The sequence below is a fragment of the Tamandua tetradactyla genome, chromosome 16, assembly GCF_023851605.1.
Source record: "Tamandua tetradactyla isolate mTamTet1 chromosome 16, mTamTet1.pri, whole genome shotgun sequence".
NCBI classification, from domain to species: domain Eukaryota; kingdom Metazoa; phylum Chordata; class Mammalia; order Pilosa; family Myrmecophagidae; genus Tamandua; species Tamandua tetradactyla.
The window spans coordinates 72,047,713-72,062,576 of record NC_135342.1 but is presented as its reverse complement, the minus strand read 5'-3'; the positions used below and the strand labels follow the sequence as shown (position 1 = coordinate 72,062,576).

Below are 14,864 nucleotides of genomic sequence, written 5' to 3'. Positions count from 1 at the left end.
ATATCATTAAATAAGAGTATAATGAATATCAGTGAAAACTAATGTTTTTAACTAATGGCAATTTAACTATGAATTTGTACAATTCTTTTCCTGCACAGAACGTGCCTGAGTTCAAAACCTCAACTCCAAGTAGTCATTGCATCCAGCTTAGAGTCAAGTATCTACATCAGATTGTGTTTCCTGTTGTTCTAGTGATTATAAAAAAAATAGTTTTTCATTATATGCTACCTTCAACATATATGTGGACATGCAATCACAAATTTCATTAGATAAGACTTTGAATCCATAGGAAATAGAAATAAATTCATACATGTATAAGGGTGAATGCATAGATAGATGGACAAATGTATTAGAAATATTGAGTCACACAATGATCATGCAATCAAAGTTATCACCATGTGGTGATTTTCTTATTATTCACCAATTTAGATACCTATTTTTTTTATTTTTAAAAACTTTAGCCATTAAAACACTTATATAGCATGATCTCATTTTGTTGTTAATAGTCATTTTTTTAATCAAATAAATTTGTTTTTAATTGTTACAATCACCATTAAAAAACAAAATATCTTGCAACATTTATATCATGAGATATCAGATATTAGATCAAGGAAATACAAGATAAAATGTAAAATTAATAAGGACAGCCAATTTTTAAAATTGTCCTTTGAGTTAGAAATTAAGACGAGCATTTAATTTTCATCTATCACCATCATTGATAGTCCTTGTAATGAATTACATTTGATTCTGGATCAATTGCAGCTGACAACATTTTTTCCATTTCTTCCTGAGAAAAGGGCTCACCTTCTTCAGTCATAGACTTGATTAGCTCTTCCTTAATAAGAAACCCACGTTTAGCTGGATCTAACACCTCAAAAGCACAAAGAAGGATATCTTCTGGAATTGGTCTGTACCTTCTTTCCAGTAGTATTTCGGTCATCACTGGAAGAAATTTTTCTAATCGAAATGTATCCAGTGGGTTCTTCTTCTACCAAATTGAATGCAAGACATGAATCTACACATCCAAGAAGCTCACTGACCTCCACTCAGGTTAAACTTGCATCCACTGTATTATTCGATTCATGGTCAAACACTTCAACAGCTTCTCTGATTTTTCTGTGAAATTCTACTACTGCTATCTCTGTGCGTTCCCTCTCCTCTGCCATCTTGTCGCAGAGTCTGTCACCTGGGAGATGCCTCGTTAATAGTCATTTTAATAATAGCTGCTGATGAACACATTGTCTAACTACAGTTCACAAAGATTTCTCCTATGTTTTCTTCTAAATGTACATAGTTTTACCTCATATATTTAGATCTATGATCCATTTGAGTTAATTTATGTATAAAGCATGAGTTGTAAATTTAGGTTAAATTTTTGCAATTGGATGTTTAGTTGTTCAGCACTATTTGTTAAAAATACAATCCTTTCAGTCTTACTGTTCTGGCTTCTATGATAAATACCACACAATGGATTGGCTTAAACAGTGGGAATTGGGTCATGGTTTTGAAGCTATAAGAAGTCCAAAATCAAGGCCTCAGCAAGGCAATGTTTTCTCCCCAGGATCTGTAGAAGTGTGGGTCTAGATTCTTGGCAATCCCTGGGCTTCCTTGACTTGTGTCTGTGTCTTGCATTCCATGGAGATGTCCTCTCTTTTCTGGGTTCCATTGACATGTGGCCTCTGGTTCACCCCAAAGTTTTTTCCCTATAAGGCCAGAATTTCTTCACTGAGAAGCATTTCCAACTTTGTCAAAAGTCAGTTGCTCAGGCTTCTGGAATGGCAGGATGAGCATTTCAGCAAATGATGAATTTTTAGGAGTAGAACCAGTCGACAAATTTAGGCTGGGGCCTCAGACCCCAGTCAAATGTCCTGCCTGGAACTGGAAACAGTTTGAAGCTTTCTTAAGGCACCAAAAGTTGCTGGAGTGCTGGCAGAACAGAGAAACCCTGGTGGCTGAGCCTCTAGACTAAATTGAGTCCACTGGCCAGAGAAAGTCTCCATTACATGGCTCACCTGCTCTGCTGGGGCTCCAGAGATTTGGACATTCATCTCTTCATGGTCACCAAATTGTTACCAGACAAAGGCCATGGATTCTTCCACCCGACACGCTCAATAGCCTTTTCCGGAGACATTGGGGTTTCAAAGGAGAAAGAATTTATTACTACATGTGTAACAGGAGAGCAAACAGCTTAATGGCCCAAAATCTGTTTCCCCGAGTTTAGGGAGTTCAGGGTTTTTAAGGCGGACTTTGGATGTTTTGAGGGAAGTGTGCTATGGAGGGCCCTCTGAACCTCCAGAGGATACACACAAGTGTACTGGACAGGCCTGTACACTATATTAGCTGTGTAGTATACAGCTAATACACCATGGAATTAGCTGTAGTCCAATGGGTAGAGCCAGGCTGATTTTTTCTTGACTTGCCTGTGATATCCCTCCTTGTGTCTGGCTAGTAGAAGGCTTGGGAGATTGACCTGTGTAGTGAGTGATCAGGGAATCAGGGAATACTGTTAGTGCAGATCAGATGGTCCAGAGGAAAGTAGAAAGGCTCCCTTCTCCTTGATAATTTTAAGGCTGAGTCTGGGCAGCTTTTACACAGAGGGCATGCCCTGACCAAGGATGAAGCTACTACATGGCTTTCTTGGGGAATGGGGGATATATTGGGGTGCAGAGCTATAGTCGCCGGCTTTTGGGTAAGCTGTATCTAGTCCTGAATATACATTGGGTTGGCCCCAGGGCATAACCATCCACTGTGTATCTGCGCAACACTAAGGGGAGGGCATGGTTGAGACTAAGGCTATGCCTTGTGTCTGAGCCTCATGAAGCACCTGCCAGGTCATGGGCTTTGCCTGATGAAATATGTCTCCATCAGCACAGCACCTTCTCTTGTTCCCCACATGAAATGGGGGTACTCTGTTTTCATTGTTCATTTACAATGTTATTTTTATGGCAATAATTAGTACCACTTTTGAGAATTCTGTTATGATCTACTGTCTTGTGTGAAATAGGAACAAATATGCTTCATTGACATTATAGCTATTTCTAGTTATGTAATTGCAATGAATACTACTATTTACAGGCATGTGTTCTTAAGTGTGTTTAGAGGTTTAGAAAGTGCATACTTTTCTAGCATTTTTGAGAACCTTAATTGAGGTAGAATCTCATTTACAGGGTAATATTAATTACTGCTGCAATTTTATTCCTAATATATTAATAATATAATATTTTATGAATAAATTAATAAATTATTCATTAGCACTACATGTATTGTGTCAGTGTTCCAAGGCTTCTATATATTTTGATTTAATTAATTAATAATTATGTAACTGTTGCTAATCTTGGAAGTCAAAACTATTCCCATTTGGTATTGAGGACTTTGAGGGACAAAGTAGACAAATGGCCTTTTCTGAAGCCCCACAGCCAGAATTAAACATGTCCTGGATTTGGTTCTAGGGCAATTTGAGGCCTGAATCCATTCTTTTCAGCACTGTTCCCTGTACAGAAACTTGTTCAAGTTATGGTATCTATACTTTGTCCATATTATATTGATAGAGTATGGTGGTGATATCAGTAAAGTCAAGTGAAAATAGGTGCCTTCCTTAGTTCAACATCAGCAAGGTAAATCCATCAATACTTCCCTGTATTCACTTCACAAACACACAACTGCCTTGAGTCTGCTGTGGCTGAGGGAGTAAGAGAGGAGGTTCTCAGGAGTGTAACAGGTCCTGGTAAAATACCGACACTGTGGCCTCTCAACCCACAGAAGCTCCTTGGTACTATTTCATATATGAAAGTGATCCAACTGGTGAGTTGCCTTGCTCTCCAGGCTGCTCAACCTCCTCAAACACCTCAAGTTTCCCACATACACCAATTGAGACCAGATGTTTTTGTCTATCCCATCAGCCTTCCCCAACCTTCAAAGTTCACCAACCACATGAATTCTTGTCTGGGTATTTGTTTTGTTCTGTCTCTTGATTTGTTGGTGAGATGGGTATGTAGACTTTGTTACAGCTCATTGAGTTGTACCCCTTTGATGTGCACATGCACAATTGATGCATGTACCCCTTTGATGACATGCATCAATAGTATAAAATTTAAAAAAGATCCAAGTTGACAAAACTCCACCCAGTTGACAGATGTCAACCTAATGTGCCTGTGACCTCTAGCCAAATGTGTGCCTGATCCTGGGCTTTCCAAAGATTGGGAAGAAGCTGGGGTTATGGCTACAGCCTGGTGTAGATCCAGGCCACAGGTGGGATGGATTTTATGAAGGCATGGAGACTGCTCCTTGACCTGTCATCGCCCTCCCATTAAGTCTTTGACTCAATCTGGACATGTCCTTACTTGACTAGTACTCTCCTGGGATGTCTACATACAGGGTCTCCAATGGTCAAGGGGACTTGATACATTATAAGAGTCAGCAAGGTAGCACTTCAGGCCAGATGAGCTAGTTGAGACCTTAAAAACCTAGGAATAAACTTGCTTCTCTCCTCCATCCCATGAAGTGCCATAGATTGACTTTGTTAATGGTTTAATGTGGCCAATTCTGTAAATTGGGGTAGGAGCTATGGACATGGACCACTGACCTGAGTGTGATCTTCCAGTAAGGCCTGCCTGGTCTTCTGAGGATTGGGGTGAGGCCATTAATGGGGCACATAATTGTTCTAAGCAGGGACCTGAGATTCTACTGACTGGACTTTCATCTCTGTGTCTCCTCCTTATAGAGAGGCCTAACCAGAACCTTCCCAGGACTTGTAGTTTATGTAAATAGTTGAGGTCTTAGTTCTGTTTTGTGAAATAGGAATATTTCAGTAGTTTGCATTAAGGAACTACACCAGAAGAGCCCCATCTGTACCTGTATCTGCCTAATCATGAGATTCAGGATTTTTGTGTTTATATTTTAATGAGATAAAACTTTGGGGGACCTTGGAGAGAATAAGTTTGGTTTGAATAGGGAAGGATTGTGAATCTTGGGGACTAGAGGGGGAAGTATAATAAGAAACTTCTAAAATTTCCAATTATCTAGGCCTATATTCTTGCTCTTGTGTAGTCTCATCCCGTTAAATATGTGCTAGACTTAATGACTCAGTTCTAAAGCATAAAATAAGCAGAAGTGATGGGATGTTTCTTTGTGATTAAGTTATAAAGATTGCATCTTCCTTCTTAGGAAAATGGTCGTGCTCTTCTTTGATTTTCTTATTCTGGGGGAATTGAGCTGCCCTATCATGAGATGGCAAAGACCTTCAAGGTAGAGAACCGAGGCCCATCAGCATCTGGTAAGTGAGTTTGTGAAGATCCTCCTGCAGGTAGGCCTTCAGATGACTATCATCCCAACTGACATGTGATTGCAGTGTCATGAGAGATTCTGAGCCAGACTAACCAGGCTAAGAAGGAAAATTTGATACAGTCGACTACAGTAAATTAAGTCCACATTCTTTTGCATGTGCTATATATTTTTTTTAACATAGGCAGGCACCGGGAATCGAACCCAGGTCTCCAACATGGCAGGCGAGATCTCTGCCTGCTGAGCCACCGTGGCCTGCCCTAAGTCCATATTCTTAGAAAGGCAACATTATAATAATGAAAGACAAGCCATAGATGAGAGAAAATCTTTTCAAACCACATTTGTATAAAAACTGCGATCCTGACTATGTAAAGAACTCTCAAATTTCAAATAAGAAATTGAATAATCAAATACAAAACTGGCAAAAAAAAAAAAAAGAACCAATTACTATACCAAAAAAGGTATACATCTGATAAATAAGTATACACAAGATGGTTAAGACCATTAGTGATATGGGAAATGCAAATAGAAACCACAATGAGACACCACTGCACACTTTTAGAATGCCAAAAGTTAAAAAGTAATGAAATATAAAAAATAAATAGTGTATACAATATCAACAAAAACACAAAATATTTCGTGGTAATTTTAACAATATAGGTTCAAGATTTGTGTCCAGATACCTGTAAAAATTTTTTTAAATAATCCAAGAAGATTGAAATAAATTGGGATATATACTATGTTCATTGAATGGAAGACTCTATATTGTTGTTGTTTTTCTATATTGTTTTAATATAATCCTAATGAAAGCCTGATGAAGAATTTTTTAAATGTTATCATTACTATTGAATTTGTCAATAATAGTTCCCCACTTCTTTTTAAAAATTTTATTTCGAAATTTTCAAAGTTGTACCCAAAACTGTACCCAACAAGCAACAATTCCCCTTCCCCACCCCCATTCCTTGATAACTTCTAATCTACTTTCTGATTCTAAAAATTTGCCATTTCTAGATACCATGTAAGTGAAATCATACAATATTTGTACTTTGTGCCTTGCTTATTTCATTCAGCAAAATGTTTTCAGGGTTTATACATGTTGTTGCAAGTGTTCGAAAGTCATTATATTTTTATGGCTGAATAATATTCCATTATGTGCATATACCACATTTTGTTTATTCATTCATCTGTTGAGGAACACTTGGGTTGTTTCCACCTTTTGGCTATTGTGAATAATGCTGCTTTGTACATTGGTGTACAAGTATCTGTTTGTGTCCTTGCTTTCAGATTCTTTGGGTATATGCCTAGGAGTGGAATTGCCCAGTCATATGGTAATTTTATGTTTAACTTTTTGAGGAACTGCCATGCTGCTTTCCATAATGGCTGAACCATTTTACATTCCCACCAACAGTACACAAGGATTCCAATTTCTCTGGATCCTCTCAACACTTGTTTTTATCTATTTTGAATTGAGACTATTTTAGCAGTTATATGATAACACAAATACCTTATAGCTGCTAAAACTTTTTTATAAAATATTTTTATTAAGAAATATCTACATATGTACAGTCCAACCATGTTACACAATCAATTACTCAAAATATCATCACCTATTTATGTATTCTTCACATCATTTTTAGGATATTCGTATCACTCTAAAAAAATAAATAAAAAGGAAAAAACCTCATATATCCCATATACCTTTCTCCTCCCTCTCATTGACCCACAGTATTTCAATCTACCCAATTTTTGCCCTTTATCTCCCCCTATTATTTATTTGCTTTTATCTTGTCATTTATTTATTTTGTTACTTATCTATCTGTACCTTGAGTAAAAAGAGCATCAGACTCAAGGTTTTCACAATCACACAGTCAGTCACATTGTAAAAGCTATATAATTATATGACCATCTTCAAGACTACTGGAACACAATTCAGCAGTTTCAGATACTCTCTCTAGCCACTCCAATATACCATAAACTAAAAAGGGTTATTTATAATGCATAAGAATAACCTCCAGGAGAACCTCTTGACTCTGTTTGAAATCTCTCAGTTACTGAGACTTTATTTTGTCTCATTTCTCTCTTCCCCCTTTGATCAAGTAGGCTTTTTTAATCCCTTGATGCTGGGTCCCAGCTCATCCCAGGATTTCTGTCCCATGTTGCCAGGGAGGTTTATACCCCTGGGAGTCATGTCCCACATAGTGGGGAGAGCAGCGAGTTCACCTGCCAAGTTGACTTAGAGAGGCCACATCTGAGCAACAAGAGAAGATTCCCATGAGTAACTCTCAGGCACAATTATCAGTAGGTTTACCCTCTCCTTTGTAGGATTAAGCTTCATAGTGGGGAGCCCCAAGATTGAGGGCTCAGCCTATTGAATTGGTTGTCACCACTGCCTACAAGAATATCAGGAATTCCCCACATAGGGAAGTTTAATATTTCCTCCTTTTTCCCCAGTCCCCCAAGGGGACTTTTCAAAAATTTTTTTATTCTCTGCCCAAATTACTCTGGGACATATTGAGGTATCACACTAACCTGTACAAACCAACAAGATCTCAAGCCCTATTCAAGATTCCATGTACTTATGGTGTTCAAATAAACTGACCATACAAGTTAAATTAGATAGCGTGCTACCTAAAATATAAATTTTGCACGAAATAAACATCTCTCCCTTTGTTCTCATATGGAGGTTGAAGTTTGAAAATATGGGGCATATCGTACTTTACACAGTATTCTGATTTACTTTAGCCCTATCCAGAGCAACTTCATTCATTTCTCCAGATGAAATCTGATCACTTTTTCAGCTTTTTGACAGTTGCTGAATTGAGTAATACTGATTTTCATAGTTTCAGTGCTCTAACTCTGAGTCTCAGGTGTCACATTAATACCTGAAGTTTCAGGAAATGATCAGGTTATATACAAATAGCTCAGTATCTCAGAATTTAGAAATATCAGTTACAATTTCTGAATATATGTGAATGCTGTAAGAGCTTACAATCTAGGATCCTTTACAGTAGGCCCCAACCTGATAACTGCTGCTCTTGACTTCAATTCTTGGAGTTTGTATATTCTAGTTAGGCCATATGAGTGAGGTATGATAATATTTGTCTTTTTGTTTCTGACATTTCATTCTACATATTGTCCTTAAGTTTCATACACCTAGTTGCATGCCTTACAACCTCATTCCTTCTTGCAGCCACTCAGTAGTCCATTGTGTGTCAACACAACAGTACCCCCTTCCAATCCTTAGTTGATGTTCCCTTAGGCCACTTCCATCCATTGGGAATCCATTGACACCATAAACACCAGTGTGCAAACGTGCATTTGTTTCTCTCCTCTTAGTTCTTCCAGGTAAATACCTACCAAGGGATTGCAAAATCCTATGGCAGCCCCACCTGTAGCCTTCTGTGCAACTACCACACTGCCCTCCAGAGGGCTGTACCCCTAAGCTTCCCTACCAACAGTGAATAGGTACACTTCTTTCTCCACATTTTCTCTAGCACTTTTTTCTCTCTGCTCATTTTAAAACAATTTTATTCGCACATCATACAGTCCAATCGAATTAAATAGACATGCCTTCACCACCATAATCTATGTGAAGGCATTACCATTTTTTTCCACATAGAATCCATACTTCTGCTAAAACTATTTTGAAATAATAAAGAACAATGATGGAAGACTTACACTAGCAGATTTAAATATAACTATACCCTAAAGCTATAGTAAAGAAGAGTATGTGATATTGAGGAAGTTTACACATATGATCAGTGGAACAGGAAAATAAAGAGTATATATTTTCTTATCCCTCTATGATGTAGCAAAGGTGGCAAAATAATGCAGTGGGGGAAATAATAGTCTTGGCAACCAGTTGAATTGGAATGAATATCCATATGGAAAGAATAATGGAAAAAATAACGTGTAAGTTAACACAACATCCATCAATAACCTAAACATAAAAGCTAAAACTATAAAATTTCTAGAAGAAAACATAGAAGAAAAGTTTGACAATCTTGAGTTAGGCAGAGTTTTCTCAGATCACCAAAACTGTCACCCATAAACAAAATAAATGATGAAACAAACTTCCACAAACTTACAATGTTGATTTCAAAAGGCATCATTGCAATGAAAATAAAAAACACGGACTGGAAGAAATTGAGGGATAAGTAGATAGTAGATAATCAGCAAATAACTTCCACCTAGTATATATAAAAAGAACTTTCAAACTCAATAATAAGACAAATAAATGTGTAAAAACTGGACAAAGAATTTGAATAGGCACTTCTTAAAAGAAGGTATACAAATGTCTAATAAACACATGAAAAGATGCTGATCACCATAAAGCATCCTGGAAATTCAAATTTAATCCAGAATTACCTGGTGGGTCTGGCAAGTCCTGTTCCCTCCTCCCTTCCGCCCCCAGACACAGTATCACTGCAACCCTGGAACCAAATAGATTTTCTTTCACTTTCAATCCCCTTTGACAAATCTCCCATCACAAAAGTCTGGTCATTTGTGTTGAGGGACCTTAGAAGAAGGAGGGTCTGCATACTCAAGGAATTAGGGTACAGGTATAAGGGTAAACACCTCAGTCGTTTCTCAGCAGGGGTTTCCTTGCATTATGACTTCTTTCTCCCCTTAGCCTGCTGCTCTAAATTCTAGGGTCCTGGCCATGTCAGCAGGAATATGCTGTTTCATGAAATAACATAACTAGGTAAATGAAGGAACTCTTCCTGTTTCTGTGTCACCGCCAGAATGCAAGGCCTTATAAAGCAGCTGTGGCTGAAGCAGTGGGGTGAGTTTCTGAAGTCCATTGAATCCTGGAGAAATACTAAGACTCTGGACCCCTGTAAGGTCCTAGTATTAATTTTCTTTTATCACCATAACAAGTTACTGAAAATTTATGGCCTTAAACTTCTGTTCTTTTAGTTTTGCAGCTGAGAAGTGCAACATGGGTCTCACTAGGCTACAATGATGCCAACAGGGCTGCATTCTTTTCTGAACATTATAGGGAGGAGACTATTTCCTTGCCTTTTCCAACTTTTAGAATCTGTCCAAATTCTTTGGTTCGTGGCTCCCTTTCTTCATTCTCAAAGTCAGAAATGTTGCATCTCTCTAAACATTTTTCTGTAGTCTTATCTATTTTTCTGTGTAAGTACTGCCAGAAAAGGTTCTCTACTTTTCAGGGTTCACATGATTATGCAGGATAATCTATCCAGCTCAAAGGGCCTTAAACTTAATCACACTGCAAAGTCCCTTTTGCCATGTAAGATAACATATTGACAGGTTCTGTGGACATCTTTGGAGACTATTATTCTGTCTTTCACACTCCTCAATCCCATTTCACATTCCTGCTTTTTATTACAGATGATCAAGACAACTGAAAAGGTATTTGAATTCATTTATATGACTGCTAAGGAAGATACCTGTTTAGATCCCCAAATGGACATCACCAGTAAGAAATTCCTCTTGTGGACTGAACTGATCACTTTACAGACGCTTGTCCCCTACCCTTGGCAAGTATATCTCAAAAGTGGGCCCTGCCCATCTGCCTGGCACAAAAGGTTCTCGCCTCTGTGCATTTTTCCTCATGAACTGCTGAGCACACCGTACTCCCTGGACTGGACAACTATGCCTAATTCTACACCTGCCCCAGGCTGTCCTGAGCCTCTGGAATGGGTCACTTGTAAATCACAATGTGTTCTTTTCTGTGGATAACTGCACATACCATTGTGACCCCTAGGATATAACTTTTGTTCCCACAAAGCTTTCTGAATTTCAGGAAATTAAAACTGAATACATGTAGCAAGAATTACTGGGGAGAGGTTTTCTAGCTGGGAACAGTAACGAGAAAACCTATGGGTCTACAGGAGAGAATATAATTATGCTGTGGTGACTCCCTTAATTGTTCTGGCAGCCAAGGAACCCTTGCTTCTCTCTCTCTATTTCTTAACCCATGCTTACTGTTCTCTGTTTCCTCTTGCTTTTCTGTGCACCCTCTTCTTCATCCATGCTCTCTCTCTCTCTCCCTCTCTTGATTTCTATTACTGTTCTCTATTCCAGCTTGCTGTTCCCTGTTCCATCATGTTGTTACCTGCTCTGTTCCTTCTCTCTCCTGTTTGCCACTCTTGTCAAGTATTAAAAAATGAAAAAGGATTAGTACTTGCCTACCCTATCAGGCTCATGAATGAAAATGAAATCAAAAGACTTCTGCATGCCATTCCATCTCATACAACTGGCTACTCATCCTATTGCAAAGCCCATAAAATTCCCAAGCCTATCAGATCCTAAAAGTCTCAAAATATCCAAATCCACAATTTTCTCAAACCTTTAAAAATTCCAAAGTCCATCAACCTCTTCAGATACTCCCCAAGATTACCAACCCCAAAATTTCCAGAAGCACCTTGCTTCCTCTAACCCCACAGTATCTCTTTCGTTCCATTCTTACCAAACCTAAAAGTGTCCACACAATGTCAAACTATCTAAACCCAACAAAATCTTTAAACTTTAACCATCCAGAATTGCACAACTTCCTAAAACACCTCCAGATTCTTAAAATCAAGAATTTATACAAACCCCCAAGCTCTCTAAAACTACCATCCTTTTTCAAAGTCACAAAACTCCCCAAACCCCTAACTACCCAAATACATCCAAACCCTGGCCTCCACAAACTCACAATTTTCCCATTTGTATCAGCTCCAAAAACAAAACAAACAAAAAACCCTCAGACATCTTGAGCACATCAAAATACCCCCTACCCTGTGCTAACCAACTTCTCTGAACCAAAGAAACTTCACAAACTCACCAATATTTCCAACCTTCCCAAATGCACAACCTCCATTAACCCTCCGAATTACCTAGCTCGTTTCCTTTTTCAAATGTTCCTAAATGTTCTTAAATCTACCAAGTTTCCCCAACCCAGGAATCTTTCAAACCCTAAACCTTCCAACCCCTCCAACTTTCCCCACCCCTACCAACCCTATAGATCATAACACACCCAAGACCTCTGGCACCAACTCACCAATTTCCTTCCAAAAACTAATATCTTCCTGTATATCAATCACCCCTGCCCAACCTCTTCAGATAAAAGAAATCACTGTCATTTCCAAACACATGTACAGCCGCAACTATCCAATTTCTCAAATCCTGCTAATCTTCCCAAGCATAAGAACTCCCCAAACCCAACAACCTGCCAAACACAAGTTCCTGGAGATACTATAGCTAGGAACTGATAGAATCTAGATTTTCATCTTAGGGTACTTTGAGGTTTAGCTCCATTCTAGCTCCCATGGTGATTAAATAATTAAATAATTAAATCCTAATTCAATCAGACTCTTCAATCCCAGAAGTATCCCCAAATCCTCCAACTTTCCCAAGGCCTAGACTTTGTTGTGCTATTTTGGGGTGCTCTTCATGGAAGATTCTTTATTGGTTGCTCATAAGCAGTATGTGAAAATGTCATTAAAATTCACTTTGATACCCAATAGACTTAAAACATTGTCCAAACTAAAGAAAATCCATGCTTTAAACATATCCCCAGTACACCTTTACACAATTTCTCTTTCTCACTTTCAGACACTATTTCACTGAGGACCTGAATCCCTCCCTGTTCCTTCTAACCAGTACCATCCTGTCTCTCTCCTCATTCTGCTGAGGGCTTTAAGTTCCAAGCCTAAAGAAGGGTGTGTATTCAAAGATCAGACCACACCTAGCATATCCTGAACCTTCCTTAAAGATTTGTGGAATGCTTAAGTTACCGGGGGTAGGAAGGCCAGAATAAGTTTGGAGGGTTGAGTCTAGGGCTGAACCTCTATCCATCGAGACAACATAGCCAGGTCTCAGAGGATGGACCAAGGATGTGGCTATTGAATATGGATCATTCTGGACATGTGTTATTTCTCCCCAGACATGCCTGCCAGCTATGGAGTAGGGTATGGAACGGGGCCACGTCTCATGTAGTAGTTGGGAGGTTAGAAGATTGGCATTGATGGACAGATGAAGGTAGATGAGATCCCTATGTCACTTAAATAAGTTGAAGGCCTGTGTCTGAATCTGTCCACCCAGAAGAGAGTGGGTTCTCATCTGAAGGTGATGATAAGGCAACCCTAGCCCTGGTGGTAGGGTGCATAGCCTTTGGTCACTGACCTGTATGTGACCACCCAGTGATTGCCGCTGAACATTCAAATGGTTGGGGGGAAAAGCATAGAAGCATGGTCCACTGTATGTCTACCCATACTAGGGAGGTGAGGACAGGGACATGACATCAAGGCTTGTATCCTGTGTATCCTGTATACCCACAGAGTCTCTCAGCCTTGGCAGGGTCAAAGGCATCACAATAAGATTAACAGCCTTCTCTTTTACCCTCTGTGAAATGAGGATGCTCTCATTACATGCTAATTTGTCTTATGCTAGTATTGAGCAATCATTTATACCACTCCTGATAATTATTTTCTGTGATCTCTTGTGAAGTAGGCATAATTATGTTGCCTAATGGATATTACAATTATTTGTATTTATATTAATATTATTAAATGTCCTGCTGAGAGATAATGTAGCCAGAAACTGATATAATCTGGATTTCATTTTAGGGCACTTTGAGGTTTAGCTCCATTCCCTCAACCATGCATCTCCCATGGTGATTAAATAAAAGTTATATTTTTGCATGTTCTGTCAATACTATAGTGTTTTTGGTGGTGTTATCAGTCTCAGTTAAAGCAGCTCTGGCCCAAATTGTGTAGCATAGCATGGATGCGCAATAAATTCTTATTGTATCTCATCAATCTTATAATCTCATCAGAGCTATCTATAAGTCAGGGGACACTGAGTTACCAAAATTAAAAGGAGAATAAGCAAAACGAACAAACAACCTTCCCCCACCCCCTCCACAATACCCTAAAACCACAATTCCTGTGTCTAAGTTAGAAAATAATGCCTTCTACTTTCCCTTTCCATGTCTTATGTCATATTCCTCACCTCCTACGTCTTCCTCAGGTTCCCTGCCTGCAGGAGGACATGACATCTACACTTTGCTGTTGATGTACTAATGATAGGAAAGTTTACCACCATCACCTATTCAAGGGTTCTAGCTTTTCCTGTGTGGTCAACATGTGATTTAACTTGGTCTAATTGATCTCTTGGTAGCGTGTGTAGGGCCTGGTATGAGACTTCTACCCCAGGAATGGTGTTGGGGGAAGAAGGGAGGAATGATGAGATTTGGGTGCATGCATGTGGGATTTAGAGGATAGTATATTGGAGATCAGTCAGTCCCCCTAAAGGAAGGAAGCTGAGCCTCTGGAAGTTGGGGTGATAGTGAAGTTAGGTAAAGAGGATAATTTGAAATTCTGTTTAAGAAAGTTCAAGGCAAGTGAGTCCGAGGCAGCAGAGTGGATAGTTAAGAGCCTGGTCTTGGAGGTAGACCTGCTTGGGTTAAAAAAACAAAGTAGCTGTTTCCATGATCAGCTCTGTGGCCTCAGGCAAGGTCTTCATCCCTCTCCCAGCCTAGTAGGCCCATAAATAATAATAAAATAAAATAAGATAAAATAAATATAAAATTCATCCCTATCTTATAGAGTTGGAATGAAATAAGGTACGTG

General features: G+C 38.9%; 1 long non-coding RNA gene and 1 pseudogene across 11 annotated transcripts in view; one reads left to right on the top strand and one right to left on the bottom strand.

The window, feature by feature from the left end:
• Positions 1 to 12,123, top strand: part of LOC143659782 (uncharacterized) — a 52,323-nt gene extending 40,200 nt beyond the window's left edge. For 10 of the 11 annotated variants that reach the window (XR_013163734.1, XR_013163733.1, XR_013163728.1 and 7 more), the window contains 2 exons: positions 5,164 to 5,272; positions 10,639 to 12,123. This is a non-coding gene — a long non-coding RNA (uncharacterized LOC143659782). Of the gene's footprint in view, positions 1 to 5,163; positions 5,303 to 10,638 lie in introns of all 11 variants that reach the window. The other variant, XR_013163725.1, reaches the window with a different exon arrangement.
• LOC143660377 (dynein regulatory complex protein 8 pseudogene) lies at positions 693 to 1,166 on the bottom strand (annotated as a pseudogene).
• Positions 12,124 to 14,864: the final 2,741 nt, after the last annotated feature.